The 21,275-nt window shown below is 45.3% G+C and overlaps 1 protein-coding gene across 4 annotated transcripts in view; it reads left to right on the top strand.

Annotated features, from left to right (window-relative positions):
- FBLN1 (fibulin 1) overlaps positions 1-21,275 on the top strand; it is a 1,130,965-nt gene that overhangs the window by 977,914 nt on the left and 131,776 nt on the right. For all 4 annotated transcript variants that reach the window (XR_003943425.1, XR_003943426.1, XR_003943427.1 and 1 more), the window contains exon 15: positions 7,530-7,666. The gene's annotated coding sequence lies outside the window, so the exon portion shown is untranslated. The remainder of the gene's footprint in view (positions 1-7,529; positions 7,667-21,275) is intronic.

The following is a 21,275-nucleotide window of genomic DNA, read 5'->3' as shown; positions in this document are numbered from 1 at the left end:
TAGCCTGCATGCCATATGGTTTCTCAAACATCCCTCTCCCCCCATACCTTTTAAAAAGCATATTTTCACTGGCAGCAAGCAGCAAATAATACACACTGCTCATGTTGGCTCCACAGCCTTCCCTCTGATGCAACTTCCTGTTTCCGCATAGGCGGGAATACATCAGAGGGAAGGCTAGTATGCAGGAAGGACAGGAATTTTTGGCTGGTGGGGCTTGAGAATCCCTGCCAGACACTTCATAGGTGTGCTGCTACTGGGTGGGCCTGAGCCCTTGGTTATGCCACTGCAGCAAACTAGAGGGAGTGGAAGACTCCAAGCCAGTGCCAGAGATAGAACTTGCTGCACTTCCAAGCTGCAACAGGAGAAGTGGAAAACCTGGAGTGGAATACTGTTTTGCCAGGGTTTCTGTGTACACAGCTGGGAAGCCAGTGCTGTGCTTATCAAGGAGTAAGGAAACAAGCTAAACAATGGGAGTTTGGGAGCAAGAATAGCAAGAAGCCTGGATAGCCCTTCAATAGCAGCCGGTGAATGTAGAGAACTACAGGCCTTGGAAATGGGGCACTATGGAAGAGAAGAGAAGAAAGGATTTTTAAAAAGCTGAAAAGCAGTCACAAAGAGTGACTAACAAGAAACCTCCTGGGGTATTCCAAGAGGCCCCAGGAGGAAAGCAGTCACGTGACTTGACCCAGGTCAGGAGAGGACAAGAGGGTAAGTCCTCACTCTGTAGGCCATCAACCAGGTGGAAGGTTAGGCACCACTATGAAGACCAGAATTGTCCTTCTGCAAAGATGTTTCAATCAGGAGAAAAGGAGGTACCATTCCAAGATTATCCGGTAGAGGTTCCGGACCAATTTAAAAATTTGTATAGGGAGTTGGAGGAAACCAGAGACCGCCTTCAACTGATGTCTGAAGATTCAGAAGAGGCATCTGCCTATGTACGTAGCCTAGGAGAGGAGAAGAAATCCCTCCACCAGGAGCTGGTAGAGGTGTAGTGCCAGCTCCAAGTTCAGAGAGGTTTACTGGCTGCAAAGAATGTGGAACACATCAAGGAATTGTCCCTTTGTACTGCCTTGGAGTGGGACTATGCGACTTTATTATTGGGGGACCAATCCTTATTGGTGACTCAAGGACTTAGATTCCCACAACGACGACTTATTTATGTGTCGTTGTTGTTGGTTCAGAAAATTATCTTGCACTATTGGATATCCTCGGAAAGGATAACGGGGGAGCTGTGGAAGGCCAAAATGAGGGAGGTAGGCAAATACGAGATCCAGAGATTTCGTAGTTCACCTAAATTGATCAATCGCCAATATGCTTATTTGTGGGCTTCCTGTCTAAACAGGTTGGGTTAGGAGGGGGAGGGGGGATTTAGGTTATGAGGGTGCAAGGGGTTGGATGTTGTGGATGGACATGCATGATTGGTGAGGTGGACTATGTGTGATTGGATGATAGGGGTAAAATGAAAACTCAATACAGAAGGATTAGGGGCTCCTTATTACAACGGACAACATATTGTACAAGTTTATGTACGGGTTTACTTAGTTATTGCAGCTGTGTATACTTGTTTGATGAATGAGTTGTTGTATTACATACCTTTCTCTGTTATGTACAACAATTTTGTATTGAGAACAAAACAAATAAAGGAAAGAAAGGAAGCCCTTGAGCAATGGGCCAAGGAAATAGAGTTGTGGGCCAACTCTTGGCCAGTGATGCTGAAAGGACTACCCTGCAGCCAGAAGCCAAGGAATTCCAGTCCGTGGGGGACTTTTTAGATTATCAGGAAGAGATTATCTAGTTGTGAGGACAAGTAGCCCTGATGGAATCCTCCCTTGTCTCCCTGCATAAGAGGGGACAAGAGCAGCTTAAGGAATTGGAGGAAGCAAAAGAATTTACCCAGGCGGTTGTGGAGCAACGTGATAAAGCCTTGGCAGAATGAAGCCAGCTACAGGAGGTCCTTAAGCAGCAGACCCTTCTCATGAAAGAAGGCTATGATGGAGAAGACCAACTCAAAAAGAATTATCAAGCCCTATGTGGGGAGAAAAGTAATTGGGAACATGAAAAGAAGATGATCTCTCAGCTACAAATTTTGCAACAGCAATTGGAGGGGGCAGTGGTAGCTGACTACCCTGAGCACAGCTGACCCTGGAGACCCCACAACAACAGAATATAAATGGGCTAATGAACCATATTTGTCTACTGATGACCCAGACCCAAGTAGAGGCTGCAAGCCTGGAAGCCAGGCAGATGCAGCAGGCACTGGCAACTTCAGTACCTCTATGGCAGTATACAGAGTTGCAAGGGCAATTGACTGGAATTAGTTGGAGTCATAATGGGACACTAGCACAACTTCATATGCTGGCAGGACTAAATACTATGCTCCAAAATCAGATACAAGTCTTGAGCCTTTGGAGACAGGGAGCCTGGGAGAGGCTGAGAGCGGTCCAGGAAGAATGTTTCGCTCTGGCGGAGTGGAAAAGGCTGTTAACCCAGCAGCTAACCAAGTGGCAACAAGGTCCCAGCACAGAGCATGGAAGGGTGCAGGAGTATTAAAGGGAAGTAGTAGTACTGGATAATATGATGGGAGTCCTGCACGATCTCCTACAGAACCAGGCTCCACTGAGTCAAATGGATGTATCCAAGGGTGAGGTTTTAAAAGAGCCAGAGACAGTGGTCACTAGGCCTGAGAAGGAGTCAGTGGTCACCAGGAGGAACAGACATATGGTGAAAGACCAACTAAAGAAAGCCTTGACGATGGAAGAGAAGCAACCATCAATGGAAGTGCTCAAAGCCTGCAAGGCTTAGGTCTGGGCAACCATGAAGGAACTATCCTCCAAATGGATAATTTAAGGAGGTCCTGGAGGAGGGGCTGTATATCAGAAGGACCTGGGAAAAGCCATACAGGTCGCTAGCCAGAAGTTTGAGCTGCTTCAAGAGAGCTGTAACTTAGGACCTAGAGCTGGGCTCTAGAAGGCTCAGGTCCAGGCAAGTAGAGGAACAGGGCCAAGAAACTGTAAGTATGAGCCTACAGCACGACTGGGCCATGAAGTGGCAGGCTAGGAAGTGAACAACCCAGCCAAGCCTGAGAAAGAAGATGATGGCAGCATCAGGGAAAGAGAGACCAGGATAACTTAGAGGATGGACTGTCACATGAGCCTGATGCTGTAGGCCTACCCTAGGGACAAGGATGTGGACACAGTGAGCAGAAATGTTCACAACTTCATGATAAAAACCTGACAGTGATGCTTTACACAAGGAACAGGAGAGCTCTCGATTGGAATTAAGCAGCCCACAAGAGGGCGCTAGAGGAGACAAGGGAAGTGAGGAAGACAAAGTGGGGAGTAGCATGATGACCAGGGGCAGACTGAACGTGGTCTGGGCCCCCAGGCACAGAGTGGTCTGGGCCCAACACCCACGCCATCCCGGTCCTACCTGAAGGGCCCTGGTGGTCTAGTGGCCTTTGCGGGGGTGAGCATGTTCTTTTCTGACCGCTGCGCTTCTGCTATTCCCCCGCCCGCAGATACAAATTTCAAAAACTGACATATTTCAATCACTATACTATAGGTTAACAAATACAAATAAAACAAAACATGGAAAATATGATGATACTATTGTATTGGGCTAAATACATTTTTCAATTAGCTTTCAGAGGCCAAAACCTCTTTCCTCAGGTCAGGACAGTATACTGCTGTTAAGGTATTCTGTTCTGGCATGAGAAAGGAGGGTTGGGTCTCCAAACATTAGTAAAAAATGTATTAAAATTAGTCCAATAAAGATATCGCTTTATTTCCATTTTCTGAATTTATTAACACAGCTACCACACTAGTTTATCCTAAACTACAAATAAAATTCATTTTTACTACCTTTGTTGTCTGGCTGTTTACTTTTTCTAATTGTGTTGCTCTCAGTCTCTTGTTTCTTCTTTCCTCGATCTCTTCTTAACTCTCGCCAGCGTCTGCCCCCTCTCCCCCCCTTTCCATCCAGCATCTGCCCCCTCCCTCTCTCTCCCTTTCCATCCAGTATCTGCCCCTTCTCTCTCCTCACTTCCATCCAGAGTTTCTCCTCTTTTTCTCCCTCCTCCATCTAGCATCTGGCCCCTCTTTCTCCTCACTTCCATCCACCCAGGCCCCTCTCTCTCCCCAGTTCCATCCAACATCTGCATCCTTTCTTCCCCTTCCATCTGGCATCTATCCCCTCTTTCCCCCTCATCCAGTGCCTGTCCCTCCTCTCCCTCTTTCCATTTGACATCTGTCCCCTCTCTCCTTCTCACCCAGCATCTATCCTCCCTCCCCCCTCCATCCAGCATCTTGCCCACCTCCCCCCTCCATCCTGCATCTGTCCCATCTCTCCTCCCTTCCATCCGGAATCTGTTCCCCCTCCCCACTCCATTCTCCATCCAGCATCTCAGTCTTTCTTTTTTCTCCCCCCCCCGGACACCCCCACTGCCACTGGGCGCACCAGGCTATCCCCGCTCCCACCCAATACCCCCTGCCACTATAGGAAGTGATATCATTTCCACCACATATGTCACGCCTGGCATTTTTTACGCCTTTTCGAATCATTTAAAAGATGACACACTATCAGAATGTCCTGCTTTAATCTGACATTTTTACAATCAGATTGGTAGACTCACATTGTTGCTTCAAATGCCTTTTTCAAGGTAAGATCTGTACTAGCAGTTTGCAATCTTTTATATCGGCCTCAGCGCAACATCATCAATTAAATTATTTATTTACATTAGATAACAGCACACACTAGATTTTTGAGCATCATTTTGTCATTTTAATTATATATTAACTACTACTACTTATCATTTCTATAGCGCTACAAGGCATACGCAGCGCTGTGCACCATACACAAAAAAGGCAGTCCCTGCTCAAAGAGCTTACAATCTAGATAAGACAGGCAAACAGACAGAACAAATATATTAAAGTCTGTTCCTTAAAATAATCGAACTTTATTATGATCACTATTACAAGATGTGTGTACGTTTTTCTATATATTTTTCTGAACTATTGCAGACACACCATTTTTTTAGTCACCCAGACCATCTGATAGCAAATTTATGAATACGAGTTTGGTTTCTCTAGATTGCCCGGTAAAAATGCCATTAATATGATTTTTCTAACTTTACGTCTTTGCCATTACTATTTATCATGAGTTTGGCATCTTTACAGGTACTGACATCACCAACATTAACACGTCACTCTTTGTTTCAAACATTAGCATGCTGTTTCTTGGGTTGAGTCGTTTGTTGACTACTACTACTACTACTTATCATTTCTAAAGTATATATACCAATGTTGTGTATACTTTAACACATGTAAATAGATAATAGTACTCCCTATAATTTTCTTATTCTTCTCATCAAGGGAGTTTTTTCTGAGACTGCATAAACAGATGTTTTTCATGGTTGCTGGGACATCATTCACAATATATGTATATTTTTGTGATGTATATTTTATAGACCAATCTATTGGGATCAATTTGTAAAAAAAAAAGATAAGTCCACTTACATGTAATTGCCCGTCTTTATTTTTGTTTGTATACATTTTTCATTTAAATATTTTTATATAAGTATTCATTGATCCATTGTTCCTTTTGTTTTCTTAACATTTAATCTTCAAATAATATTTTAGTATAAATGTTTTACAATTCCGTATAATCTTTTGGATTCAACATTGTTTTTATGTGTGTATATATATCTCTTTTACCTTTTTTCAAAATATCTTTATTTTATTTTATTGACCAAATTATTTTTATGTATACATCTGCTGTTCACATTTATTACTTATATTTTATTTCTTCACTTATTCTTTATTAAATATATATTCATTTTTAGACTTCTGAGACAGGCCTTTTGGATGAAACACAGTACTGTGTCAAGTCTTTGATAAATAAATATTCTCAAGCTTTAAGAGTGGCCTTTTCATCTTTGGAGTTTGTGGTCATTTTCCCTCTATCTCCCCTTCTATCTGCTTCTTTCTGTGGGACAACAGAGTTCTCCACATAGGCAGATTTCTTCTGAGAGATAAGAAGAAAACCAAGAAAGAACAGAGCCCCAAAACCCAAGGGAGGACAGTGTATCAAGGAGTAGGGTGGTGATCAACAATGTCAAAAGCAGCAGATCAAGAAGGATGAGGATAGAGTAGAAATCTTTGGATCTGGCCAGGAACAGGTCATTGTAGACTTTAGCAAGGGCTGTTTCAGTTGAATGTAGAGGGCAGAAGCCAGATTGAAGTGCATCAAGAATAGCTTGAGATGAAAGAAAGTCAAGACAATGGAAGTGAACAGTACATTCAAGTAGCTTAGATAATAAAGGGAATGTGAGCAGTTGGCAAAGAAGACAAGATAAAGACTATGGCTATTCTGGTGAGTAGGGTAGTGGAGCACATGAAGATTGAAATAGGATGTTAAAATGAGAAACTAAGAGACATAAAAGTCAGAGGGATCATTAGCATGAATGTTAAAATTCCCAAGAATGAGGGATGGAGATGAGGGTTCGAGAACGAAGAAAAGCCAGGAGACAAAGTCAGTGAGAAAGGAAGAAAGGGACATCAGGGTGTCAATAAATGACTGGTACTCGGAGAGGTAGAAGAGTGAGTAGACAGATGGATTGGACTTCAAAGGAAAAAAAGTAGAGAGACTGAGGTGCAAGAAGGGGTTGAAATCTACAAGAGGGCGAGAGTAGTAGCCAGATAACACATCTAAGGCCAAGCAGGCAAAGAATATGAGAGAAAAGGTAACCTCCATCACACATGGCAACAGCTGAAGCAGAGTCTTCAGGGCAAAACCAAATCTCAGTTAGTGCTTACAGATGGAGAGATAGAGGTTGTGGATATAGGAAAGCTTGTTGGAGACAGAGTGGGCATTCCACAGGGCAAATGAGAAAGGCAGAGAAGAAGGGGAAAGGAGAGGAAGAGAAATTAGGTGGAAACATTGTGGTGTGACCTGCATGTGTAGGGTTAGAGCTGATTTGGAGGACCAGGATTGAGGTATGCAGTGGTTTCAGATAGAGAAAGAGATTGGAAATGGACAATATAAAGAAGAGAAATTGTACTGGAGTTATTGGGAATAGGAGAAAGAAAATTAAAACCCTCTCTAATTCAGTCATTGCTCCCTTAAAAGCCTAGTACAAGTGAATCCTAAATCTATTCAAAGCTATTCCTCTTACATAATGACTGAGATCTTTCCCCCATGTTTTCTGATTGGTGCCTCTACAGCTTTCCTTGTCACTGCTGGCCCAACAAGCAAGAATTGAGTTCTGGACTTGTCTAATTCTTTGTCTTGGCAGCATAGAGCACTGTCCTACCAGCAACATTTTTAATAGAATGATACTATTCCTGATTGTCAAGTATGACTTAAAAAATCCCAGGACAGACTAGGAGGTGCAGCTTTTTTTTTTTTTACATGTCTTATGAAAAGTCTTTCACATTGTAATTCAGTATTTCATCAATGTAGCTTTCTTGAAGACAAATGAAAATGCCTGTTATATAAATGATCTCTATTTACATTGTTCTTCTTTTGGTTAGGATTGAAAGGGGAGATACCACTCGCTGCATTAAAGCTTGCAAGCCAAATGATATCAACTGTGTGTTGGATCCAGTTCATACAATTTCCTATTCTGTTATCTCGCTGCCCAGTTTCAGAGAAATTACTCATCCAGAAGGTAAATCCTAGTTTAGATGAATAACCTACTGTAGCATCAACACCTGGAAAGTACTCAACGTGGGTGACCTCACTGCATTTCAACACTGTCATGCAGCTTTTTCATGACTAGTTAAGAGCCTAGGGTTCAAGCTGCAGTGTAAGAAATTCAGGTTGTGTAAATTAACCTTTCTTCTCAGATCAAAGCAACTAAAATGAATTGATGTGACACTATCAGGCTCATTTTCGAAAGAGAAGGATGCCCATCTTTCGACACAAATCGGAAGATGGGCATCCTCACAGGGTCGCCCAAATCGGTATAATTGAAATCCAATTTTGGATGTCCCCAACTGCTTTCCATCGCAGGGACGACCAAAGTTCAGGGGGGGGCGTGTCGGAGGCATAGCGAAGGTGGGACTTGGGCATACCTAACACATGGATCGTCCTCGACCCATAATGGAAAAAAAGGGCGTCCCTGACAAGCACTTGGACGACCTTACCTGGTCCTGTTTTTCTTACGACCAAGCCACAAAAAGTTGCCTGAACTGACCAGATGACCACCAGAGAGAATCGGGAATGACCTCCCCTTACTCCCCTAGTGGTCACTAACCCCCTCCCACCCTCAAAAAAATCTTTAAAAATATTTTTTGCCAGCCTCAAATGTCATACTCAGGTCCATCACAGCAGTATGCAGGTCCTGGAGCAGTTTTAGTGGGTGCAGTGCACTTCAGGCAGGCGGACCCAGGCCCATTCCCCCCCTACCTGTTACACTTGTGGTGGTAAATGTCAGCCCTCCAAAACCCACCACCCATATCTAGATGCCCCCCTTCACCCATAAGGGCTATGGTAGTGGTGTACACTTGTGGGTAGTGGGTTTTGGGGGGCTCAGCACACAAGGTAAGGGAGCTATGTACCTGGAAGCAATTTCTGAAGTTCACTGCAGTGCCCCCTAGGGTGCCCGGTTGGTGTCCTGGCATGTGAGGGGGACCAGTGCACTACGAATGCTGGCTCCTCCCACGACCAAAGGGCTTGCATTTGGTCGTTTCTGAGATGGGCGTCCTTGGTTTCCATCATCGCCGAAAATCAGAAACAACCAAGTCTAGGGACGACCAACTCTAAGGATGACCTAAATTTCAAGATTTGGGCGTCCCCCAGTGGCGTACCAAGGGGCGGTCCGCCCCGGGTGCACGCCGCTGGGGGGGGTGCCATGGCGCGCGGCTGTGGGCTTCGACTTCGCTAACTTCCCTCGTTCGCTGCAGCTCCCTCTGCCCCGGAACAAACCTGTTCCGGGGCAGAGGGAGCTGCAGCGAACGAGGGAAGTTAGCGAAGTCGAAGCCCACAGCCGCGCGCCATGGCACCCCCCCCAGCGGCGTGCACCCGGGGTTGGGTGTCATTTTACCGGGGGGGGGGAAGTTGTAATTTCGCAGGCGGGGGGGGGGGGGGGGGCACATCGGCGATCCGCCCCGGGTGCAATCCAAGCTAGGAACGCCACTGGTGTCCCCGCCCATATTATCAAAATGTCCATCTTGTTTTGATAATACGGGTTTCTCCGCCCCTCCATCAGGATGTTTTGCGAGGACAACCTCAGCAAAACTTGGGCATCCCTTTCAATTATGCCCCTCTATTAGATTCTTTGGAAATTCAGATTTATTTGCTATTCTGCTATATTTCTCATTCCCAAGTTAATTGCAGTGTACTACTTCCAGGGTCTGGAAGGAAATCGTGTACCTAATGTTATGACTGTGAGAATAGTAACAGGTTAAGGGGGTCAGTTTTGAAGTCTTGCATGACATATACACATAATGACATATAATGGCATTTATTCTTTCTTATTTGATTACTGAGGTTATTTATAGTTGTTCTGTCCTTTGACAGCCTTGTCTTAGTTATAGTAGGTTCCTGAAATGTTTTTAGTTTCAACAGTTTTATTAATGAAGCACAAAACTTATATTTGCATGTTATAATTGTCATTACAATCAACCAGAGAACAGTAGTTTCAATAAATGTCGAATATTACACACCTTCATTAATCTTTTAACTTTTATCCCCCCCCCCCCCTTTTCCCCTTGATACTTAACATTCTATTCAACAGGGTTTATTAATAACAATTTAACTAAACCTCCTTTCCCCTTCTCACTGAGTCAAGACTCCGGCATGCAGAGGCCTTCTGAAACATCCAAATACCGTTATCCCCATCTAAGCTTAAACATGTATCTCCCTTCCCTCATGATTATGTACAGCTCCAGCAATCAACAATGTTGGGGACTTTGACAAAGCATCCATCCTTGGAGTCTCTGTACCTGGATATAACTCCCCGACCACCGACTCCATAAGCAGTTTGTCGTTCATCCCCAAATTCTCCCACAGTCAACCAACCCCCCCCCCCCCACTCTAGTTATACAATCAACCACCAAACTTCCTCGGCTAAAATGACTCTTCCACCCAGGGAATAGCCAAGCTCCCCACAAAAAAAAAAAGGGACAAGGAGGGCCTGAACTCTGATGACCCTCCCCCCAACAAGCTGCACTTCTTCCCTTTGTTATAAAGACACCCCAGCCCTAACTAATTCCCTTCCCATCCCCACCCCCACCCCAACCCTCTACCGCCTCCTCACTATGGTCATCATTCCACTAATGGGAGATCTGATATACCCCTCTATCTACCACTGCCTGCATCGGAAGACTCTGTCAAACCTCCAAGCTTATTTAGAATATGGCTCCGGATCTTAGGTGCCAATGAATTAATGTATCCTTCCCAAATGAGATAAAGCTACGCTGGGCCTGGGGCCACGCAAAGAGTCCTGAAGCTCCATTAGCAACAACGCATGAAAGCGATTGCGCCAATGCCAAAAGGAGGGGGGATTGTCTCGTGTCCAGTAAACTAATATACATTTTTTCCCCATAAGGAAAGCCTTGTGGGCCAGTGCATTCTGATGTGCTGATCCCCCCTCTACAGGCGCCCTGCAGCCTACTAGCATACGCTCCGGTTGTTGTCATATTGGATGCCCCACCAACCCCTCTATATACCTACGCACTCTAATCCAAAAGGCGGTTATAGCAGAGCATTTCCAAAAGGCATGATAAAAGTTATTAGATTCTGCCCCACATCTTTTACACTGAGCAGACTCCAGGAAGCCCATATTGTACAACCGCTGTTGAGATGTGTACGCCCGGTATATCACTCTCACCTGGCACTCCCGGAGTTCTGCACTCTGTACCCATTTCTGAATCCCCCTCAGGCCCTTCAGCAAATCCTGTGTAGTGATTCCTATCCTTATATCTGTCGACCACCAATTCGCCACTTGCTCTAAATCTCATTGCGGGCACAATTTCAATTGCCTTTTATGCAAGACTGATATCGAAATGGGCTCCCCGGTCACCGTTTCAAGCAGCTCTTCCAGCTTTAACTTTAAATCCACCCTAAGGGAATCTCTAGGCAGTGATGCTATGCAATGCCTTACTTGTTCATAAGCAAATCTCGCCCCCAATCAGAGGCCTCAATCTGTAGCTCCCCCAATGATTTAATACCACCACTGGACTCCAATATGTCTTGCAGAAACGTGATATCCCGCTCCTCCCATACTCTCATGCCCGAACTGCCCATTCCTGGAGGAAACCGGCCATTTCCCTTTAATGGAAACAGCCTACTATAGTGATAATTAAAGGCCCATGTCCGTGCTAAGTCCTTCCACACCTCCTTCATAGGCCATATCAGGACACTACGTCTCAATTGCATCGGTAGATCTTTCCATGCAGCATGCAATACATAATGCAAATGCAAAGGGCTACAAAGTGCCGCCTCCATTTGCAGCGGGGTGTATGCCTCCGTCTGTTGGATCCAGTCTCCCAGGTGGTGCAACAAACACGCCCTATTATAGAGCTTGATATCTGGAACACCCAGTCCCCCAGCTCTCCAGTTACCCACAAGGTTTCTGTAACTTAACTGAGACCGCTTTTTTGCCCCCCAAAATTTGGAAAGTAAGCTTTGCAGAACACTTAGATCTCGCCGTTTAAGGTACAAGGCAGGGGCGTAGCCACGGGTGGGCCTGGGTGGGCCCAGGCCCACCCACTCCGTCCAGGCCCGCCCGCCCACGTCGCTCGCGGAAATTCGTTCTCCTCCCCGCCAGCGCTGCATTCTTTCCTTAGATCGTCGCCGGCAGCACTGCCATTCACACAGGCAGCTCCGCCCCCCTTTGCTGCGTCCATCTGGCCCTACGTACACAGGAAGTGCATCAGAATGGGCCGGATGGACGCGGCCGAAGGGAGCGAAGCTGCCTGTGTGAATGGCAGCGCTGCCGGCGACGATCGAAGAAAAAAAATGCAGGGACCGAAGCTGCCTTCCTTCTTCTGCTGCGCCGGTTCAAAGGGTTGCTGGCAGCGTGTAAGAATCACTGCTGCTGGCTGTCTGACCTGAAATCCGCGCAACAGAGGGAAGGCTTCTGGGTCATCAGCAGCACTGCAGCAATTCTCTCTTACATTGCGCCAGCAACCCTTCCTAATGCTGCATGGAGGGGGGGGGGGGGGTTGGCGAGGATAAAATTGTTGGGCTGCTTGGGCGTTGGAGTGGAGGGGAGGGAAAGAAAAGAGATGCTACACAGGGGGTGTAGGAGTGAGGGAAATTGTTAGGGAGGGGAGGGAAAGATGCAGGGGGGTGTAGGAGAGGGAGACATGCATGGGAGAGTAGAAGAAATGGGATAATTATTGGGGAGAGAGAGGGATAATTGCTGGATGTAGGGTAGGGTGGGGAGGGAAGGAGGGATGAATGACAAAAGAAGGAGAAATGTTGGACCTGGGAGGGAGGGGAGGAAAATGTACTGCACAGGGGAGAGAGGGATGAAGGAGAAATGTTTCATGGTGGTGGAAGAGATGCTGCAAGGGGGGAAACAGATGTTAGACTTGGGATGCAAGGGTGAGAGAGAAGAGGAAAAGAGGGAACAATGTTGACCATGAGGGCAGAGGAGGGGGAAGAAGAAGGGAGATGTAGGATCCAGGGGTAGAAGACAGTGAGGGAGAAATGCTGGAATGTGGGTGGGATGGAAGAGGGGGAGACATGCTGGCCCCTGGGGGAAGGGGCAAGAGGAAAGAGAGAAAGGACAGGAAGATGCTAGGAGGGGATAGAGGGTGGAGAGAGGAGAAAGAGGGAGCAGATGCTGGGCTAGAAGGGTTGGAAGGAGGCAGACATTGGGATGGTGGAACCATGTGGAAGGCCAAGGAGGTGGTAAGGAAATGAACGAGAGGATGATAGTGATTATGGGGAGTAGATTGAAGATGAAGGCTGGAGAAGGAGTGAGATGGGGAATAGGAGAGCTAGTGGGTGAAAGAAGGAGATGGAAATCAGGTATCTGAAAAGTAAAAAGGAAAAGGATTAGAAGATGAAATTTGAGTGGACAGAGAGCAGGAAGATAGGAAAGAGCTAAAATGAAACAAACATCAATATGTCAGTGTAGTGAGGGAATGGAATGAGAGTGGAGAAAAGACAAATTAATAGCAGCTGCTTGAAGGAGAATTAACAGAAAGACAGGGAAGTGGAAAAGAGAAATTTGAACCAACATAATGGAAAAATAAAATGACCAGACAACAAAGGTAGGAAAGACATTTTATTTTGAATTTATTAACTGAAATTTGTTAGCTTGAGAAATGTGCACAGCGGATATCATTTTATTGTGTTCAGTAGAAAAAAAGAAATATATTTCTGATTTTATTCTCCACTGTAACATGCCGAGGTTCCGAGTTCAATTTTGTCTACATATTTTTATTCTAATTTGTGATCCCTTGTTCTGTATTTGGTGAGAGTCTGGGCCCTAGCATGTCTAACACTAGTCCCGACCCTTGCTGTAGCTGGTGGGGATCCCTAACCTACATCAGCTGAGGACCTCCTCTAAAAGCAGCTAAAACTCTCTTCTACTAAGCTTGTTAGTTGGCGGCAACATCCTTGAGCCACCGATAACTAAGCATGCATGGGGTGCCAGCATCGGTGACTCAAGGCATTGTTGCTATTGCTGCCTGCCAAGTTTGGTAAAAGGGATTTGTGGCTGTCTTCGAAGAAAGTTTTCAGCTGACAGAACTTGGGGATCTTTATGAGCTAAATTATATTTTGAATTGGGAGGTGCCAGGGGAGATGAGGAGAGTGCAGGGAGGAAGGGGGCTGAGACAGAGAGAAAATTTTGTGCCCACCCACTTTGGGCTCAGGCCCACCCAAAATTGGCCGTCTGGCTACGCCACTGGTACAAGGGTAAGGTTTGTAAAAAAATAAAGCCATTTAGGAAACAGCACCATGTTAAATAAGGAAATACGGCCCATCAACGATAATGGCAATCCCTCCCACCTCCCCAGAATTTCCCTAGTGATCTCCATTAAATGCTTTATGTTGGTGTTGTAGAGTTGTACAGGGTCTCCACTAAGCTGGATCCCCAGGTATGTGAATGCACCCCGAGTGCTCTTAAATTTGCAATTCAGTCTATTCCATTGCCTCTCCGTTAAGCTAATTGTCATGACTTCCGACTTGTCGAGGTTGAGGCGGAATCCTGAGAAATCCCCAAACTCCGCGAACAGGCTTAGTAAAGTTGGGAGGGATACCTGAGGATCCTGTACCACTACTAAAAGATCGTCGGCGAAGGCAGATATCTTGAACTGCTCCCTACCGATCTGGACTCCCTGCACTTCTCCCATCCGCTGAACTTCTCGTATAAGAGGGTCCAGTACCAACACGAAAAGAAGTGGCGAAAGAGGGCATCCCTGTCTTGTTCCTCGTGCAATCTTAAATGTTGCTGATGTCATCCCATTCACCCATATCTCTGCTATTGGGTCCTGATACAGAACCTTAAGCGCCCTCAGAAAAAATCCCTCTACTCCATAGGCATGCAAAGTAGCAAACATAAAGTCCCAATGAACGCGATCGAATGCCTTTTCGGCGTCGAAACTCATTACTAAAGCTGGGGTTGATTGATAGTGTAAAGTCTCCAATGCCGCCAAAATTTGTCGCATGTTACGAGCCACTGACCTATCTCTGACAAAACCCACCTGGGCCTCGTCAAACAGCTTTGGCAGCACTCTTGCCAACCTATTTGCTAGAATTTTTGCCAGCAGCTTTGTTTCATAGGGGAGCAAGGAGATAGGCCTGTACGAACTAGCCTGAAGGGGATCTCAGCCCGGCTTTAACAGCACCACTATTTGAGCCTTCCTCAGCGTATCTGGTAATGCCCCACACTTTACATGCTGATTAAACACCACCGTTAGACAAGGTACGATTTCTGTTGCAAGAAGCTTATAAAATTCCGAAGTTAGACAATCCACACCCGGTGATTTATGTAAGGGGCTAGCTCATATACACCAGCTCACCTCGTCTTCAGTGATTTCCCTATTAAGATCCTCTCGCTGCTTATCCGTGATTTTGGGGAGTTGTTGCCCAGACAAATACCACTCAGCCTCGAATCCCTGGTCCTCTGGAGGAGACTATAATCCTTCATAAAACTGCCTGAATACCTCATTCACCCTTCTGGTATATGATAAAATCTCCCCTGGTCATCCTTTAATTGCGACACATAACGTGACCCTCCCACCTGTCTTCACCAACCGCGCCAGCAATTTCCCTTGCTTATTGGCATGTTTGTATAACTGATATCGATAATACTGATTTGATTTTTGGTACTTAGCGTGTATTAACTGGTTCAGCGAGCTCTGTGCCTCCAACAACCTTGACTTGTTCAAGGCCGATGGCTTATACCCAAACCTCTGGCGTGTCTTCTCTACTAACTTTCCTAGCCGGAGCACTCCGCATCCCGTGCCTCTTCTTATGTGAATAGTAGGATATGATGGAACCTCTTAGTACCGCTTTTGCCGCTTCCCAAAATAGCACTGGTCTTCTTGATAACTTGCTTCATTAAACTCTGTGTAATCCCTCCATTGAGACTGTATGTATTGAGTAAAGTGTGCATCATAGTACAATTCCCTGGGGAATCTCCACCATGTTCCCTGACCCCCATTCCACCCCCAAGATAAAGTCACCCATATCAACGCATGGTCTGACACCTGAATCGGGCCAATCTCTGCCTGTGAGAGTGTGGCCACACTATTCGCCGATGCAAGTATATAATCGATGCGGGATAAAGTGTCATGGGCCCTAGAAAGGTGAGTGTAGTCTCTCTCCCTGGGTGAAACAGCTGCCATGTATCCACCATATCCAACAGTGCACATATTCGCAGTACACCCCGCTGCAAATTCACTGGCTCACTCTAGAGGAGCCCGTACTGTCCATAATGGATCATATACTGCATTAAAGTCCCCCCCCCATGATTATTGGGATCTTTCAAAGGAATGCACCAGCCTCACTATGGTTTGGAAGAATCGTTTATCATATTGGTTTGGCGCGTAAACATTAACTAGTAACAAAGGGTGATTATCCACATGTACTTCCAGGAGGACATATCTACCCTGTGGGTCTGTGATCATCCGTTTTTTTAACCATATGGAGCCCCTTACGAAATAAGATAATGACACCTGCCTTTTTATTTGGTGCAGGACTCTCTACGTAATCCCCCACCCATCATCTACATAGCTTTTTTTTTTTTTTTTTTGTTACATTTGTACCCCGCACTTTCCCACTCATGGCAGGCTCAATGCGGCTTACATGGAGCAATGGAGGGTTAAGTGACTTGCCCAGAGTCACAAGGAGCTGCCTGTGCTGGGAATCGAACTCACTTCCTCAGTTCCCCAGGACCAAAGTCCACCATCCTAACCACTAGGCCACTCCTCCACTCTTATGCTCTGCCGCTGTCAGGTGTGTCTCCTGCAGCATGGCAATGTGTGCTTTTTGCCTATTTAAGGTTTGCAAAATCTTATTCCGTTTTATTGGGGAGGAAATCCCCCCCATGTTCCAAGATACTAATTTAACCATATCCTGCAGGCAGTGGTTTAAATAATCGGTCCTCTTCGAGATTTCGGGAGCAGTGTCCCAGCCTACACCCCTCCTGTCTATCTTTCCCAAAACCACAGCTGCTCTCCCTTCTCCCTCTTCTTCCTACTTGTTGCATATAGAGGCGTCCCCCCTTTCCCCCCCATTCCCCCCCGTCCCCCTCTATGCCTACCCCCCCTTTCTTCGAGTTCTCTAATAGAACTCATCACGTATTGGTGTCCCCAGTCCCCGCCAAAAGACTTTTCCTTCAACCCAATTGTAGAGATTCAGTCATTACAAACAGTGGGTATCTCCCCCCCTCCCTCCCAGATGTATTCACCCGTTACTCACACATCCATTGTATCAGACTGCCCTTCCCTTCATTCGTTCTGCCTCAACATCCATTCCTCATACTCACTAATATACTCCTCATTCAGCGAGGGAGGTCACGTGATGCTGTGAGGGGAAGCAGACGTGCTTTGCTTCGCCCGCTCAGGGAACCTCATCCTTCGACTCCTTTTGTTAACAGAAAGAAGTAAATTGGAACTGAAACCACCCCAAATACTGGAGAAGAACGCATGGACAAATTTCTAAGCAGAAATTCAACGCAAATGTCCTCAAAATCTTCAAAAAGAATACAAGATCGTGTGCGTCTGGGGGAAGACAAGATGGCGTCGATGCCACCATCTCCCTCGCAAATACAACAGCCATCCACCCTGATCCCTGAGATAATAGAAGCGGTAGTAAAAGCTCTGGATCCCCGGTTTCTACAACTATTGGAACAGATAGCAGGGATTGCTCAGTCTACCGCGGAACTTACTCGGCGAGCCGGGGAGTTGGAGTGTAGAGTATCAGACGTCGAAGACATTCTGGAATCGCACTCCTCAGCGATAAAGCAGCTGGAATCCATAACTAAATCTCAACAAGAGAAGATCGAAGATCTAGAAAATAGATCTCGAAGAGAAAATTTGCGATTTCTCGGCTTTCCTGAATCGCTGCCAGAAAAATCTTTACTAAACACTCTGCAAACTTGGCTAACAGCACAATTTCCATCGGCGGGGGAAATCTATCCTATCACCCTAGAACGTGCTCACCGAGTGGGGCCATTCCGTGCGATGGACAATAGGCCCAGGATCATAATCGCAAAGTTTCATCGATACTCACAAAAAGCACAGATTCTAAGTCAATATAAAAGCCATCCGGAGGATGTAAAATTTGATGGACAGAGAATACGACTCTTCCAGGATTACTCGGGGGCCCTCTCCACGAAGCGACGGACATTTTCTCCAGTTTGTGCGCTACTAGTAGCAAAGCACCTACGCTTTTCCTTACAATATCCAGCCATACTGAAAGTTTCACAAGGGAATCGCTGGCACTCATTCCACTCGCCTGAGGAGGCAAAAAGCTGGCTGGAGACATTAGAAATAGAATCCTGACGGGTTTGATTGACTCTTATTGAAACTTATAGCTGTAATAGAAATGCAAATGGTAACTTGTACAGTAGTAAGTTCCAAAGATATAGTGTAATAGAAAACGAAATGTTATATACTATAAATGAAGGATGGGGGATCCCTTAGGGCATCATCCTGACTCTTGTCGGGACAAAATGGTGGGAGTTTGGGGTTTAAAAAGAGGGGGGGGGGGGGGGGGGGTTGGGAGTGTGGGTAAGGAAGAACTATATACTGCTAAGTGCATGCAAAAGATGATAAACGTGAATGAGGTAATAGCAAATAATTATAAGTCCTTGCGGTCTAATTTCTCAGTGGGTTGCCGTCCTAAGTCCATGGCAGTTTTCCCCAACCTGAGAGATTGGTCAGCAGGTTAGTGTCTCAGAGAGAGTGGTTCCCGGAGGAGGCTGGGTATCCGGGGGCTCTACACAAAATGGTTAAATTCTTGAGATGTGGTGACAGGCAAAGCCAAAAGGTGATGTTAAACTTAGAATAGTTTCATGGAATGTTGCCGGCATCTCATCCCCGATAAAACGTTCCAAAATATTGACCCAATTAAAACGACAGAATGCAGACATAGCATGTCTGCAAGAAACAAAACTAACGGACACGGAACACCAAAAATTGCAGCAGCAATGGGTAGAGCATTGTTATTACTCGTCTGCGGACAAAAAACGTAGTGGGGTAGCCATTTTGATTAAAAAAAGACTGCAATGTCAGACTCAGCTATTGTATAAAGACAGTGAAGGTAGAATAGTACTCTTGAAGGTAAATTATCAGGGTCAAAAATTTTACTTATGTGCACTCTATGGGCCTAATGGGTATTCACAGTCCTTTTTTCAATCTCTTATAACTTTGGGTCATAAATACCTAGATGCCCCTTGGGTTTGGGCAGGTGATTTCAATACAGTCTTAGACCCACAATTGGACCGATCATCACCAAGCCCTGGCTCGGGGTCTGGGGGGGAAGGGAGGACTTGCTCATTTTTGCTCCACCTTACAAGTGGTAGACCCGTGGCGCCTACTAAATCCTACTACCAGAGATTACACACACCAATCGAAGGCCCACCAAACTTGGTCACGCATAGATTATATATTGATATCTACCACTTGGTTTCATAAAATCCACCAAGCTATCATTGGCCCTTTAGCTGTTTCAGATCATACTCCAATATGGATAGATTTGACAATGGAGGAGAGAGCTAGGGAGTCTCATATATGGAGATTCCCCTCTTATTTAAAACAAGATAAAACATTTCTAGAACACCTACAATTGAGTTGGAAGAACTATGAGGAAACAAATTTAAGCTCCTGTTCATCTGCAACACTCTTTTGGGAAGCTTCCAAAGCAGTGATGCGAGGAGAGGTGATAGCATTTATGAGTGCTAGAACTAAACGTTTAGCGACTGCTATTATTAATCTAGAAAAGGATTACCGAAAAGCAAAACAGACATTTATAGCAAAACCAACACCCTTAAATAGAGAGCAGATGAATGCTTCCTTAGCGGCATTAAATGCGTTATATTCACGAAAAAACTAAATCCAGGCTAATCATTAGGAAACATAACTACCAATGTTTTGGAAACAAATCCGGGAAATTACTAGCACACCTGGCACGTTCTGAAACCCAACAGAAATTTATCCCTATGATAAGCACAGAAGGTGGACGTCCTACTTCTACTCCAACAGAAATGGTACATGTTTTCCATTCATATTTCAAAAAGATGTACACAAGGCCACAAATGAGCAAGGCCCGGTTTTAACTGATTATCTTGAAGATGCAGGTCTACCGTTGCTATCTTCAGCAGCCCAGCTCCAATTGTCACAACCTATCCAAGCCGTGGAAATTCAAAAAGTAATTAAATCCCTGCCAGGAGGATCATCTCCGGTTTGGATGGCTTTTCCCATGAGTATTACAAATGTTGGAGTTACATTGTGTAGCCCATTACTGGATTACTATGATGCAGTGGTGGATAGGGGTTTTTTCTCTTCTCGGGAAAATGAAGCGTTGATCACTCTAATACCAAAACCGGGGTAAACCTCGTGATAGGGTTGAATCCTATAGGCCTATATCCTTATTAAATGTTGACTTAAAAATTTTGGCCAGGATTCTAGCTGACCGACTAGCTATTCACATACCTCAGATAGTGGGAGAACATCAAGTAGGATTTGTACGAGGACGTCATTCCGTCCTAAATGTGAGGAAAGTACTTTTATCTATAGCTCATTGTAAATCAAACAAACCACAATTAGCATTGGTCAGTCTAGATGCGGAGAAAGCATTTGATAAGGTTCAATGGGATTATTTATTTCAGGTCCTTACACATATAGGTATAAGAGGTTGGTTTTCTCCAGGCTATTAAATCTCTATATTACAACCCAACTGCTAGTATTTGTGGTAAATGGATATAATCACATTCGTTTGAGGTCTCCCAGGGAACGAGGCAGGGATGCCCACTGTCCCCATTATTATTCTTGCTTTATCTAGAACCCTTATTGCGAACCATACAGCAAGATACGGACATCTCGGGGGTTGAGTTGCCGGAACAGCCAGTGAAGATACTAGCGTTGCGGATGATATTTTTCTCACGCTCACTCGACCAGATAGTTCTATACCCAAGATTACTGTCAACACTAGATGAATTTACCTTTTACTCAGGATTCTCCCTAAATTATCAAAAATCATTGGTCTTACCAATCCAGTCTGAAATAAAAGATAATTGGGTTGGCCCATTCCCGTTAAAGTGGGAATCTACAGTAGTTAAATATCTAGGGATATATATTCCGGCGGATCTATCACAACTATACCATAGAAATATAGAGGCCCACAAAACCAAAATGGAAGAGGTAATGCGGGGCTGGCAGGGATTACCCATTTCACTGCTGGGACGATGGGCGCTGTACAATATGATCTTATTTCCAAAATGGATTTATATGTTTCAAACTCTGCCGCTCATTGTTGAGTTACAAGACGAGAAATGGTTGGGCAGGCAATTAACCAAATTTCTTTGGCAAGGGAAAAGAGCACGTATCTCACTCTCGAGAGCCATGTTACCACGTGTCAAGGGGGGATTGGGGTTGTTGAATTTACGCCTTTTCTCAGTAGCTAGTAGTGCTCGTCACCTCTCCGACTGGTTCAGATCAACTCAATTTTTCACCTGTACCAGATCAGAAATATCTCTCCTGAGGCCACAGCATTTTGCCCATTGGCTCCACTCCACGGCAAAGGGAACAAGCCTCTCGAGACACTTAAATATAATTTTTCGGCCTCTGCGTAGGGCATGGAGGCTGATG

The sequence above is a fragment of the Microcaecilia unicolor genome, chromosome 9, assembly GCF_901765095.1.
Source record: "Microcaecilia unicolor chromosome 9, aMicUni1.1, whole genome shotgun sequence".
In the NCBI taxonomy this organism is placed as follows: Eukaryota; Metazoa; Chordata; class Amphibia; order Gymnophiona; family Siphonopidae; genus Microcaecilia; species Microcaecilia unicolor.
This window is presented reverse-complemented; position numbering and strand designations above follow the sequence as displayed.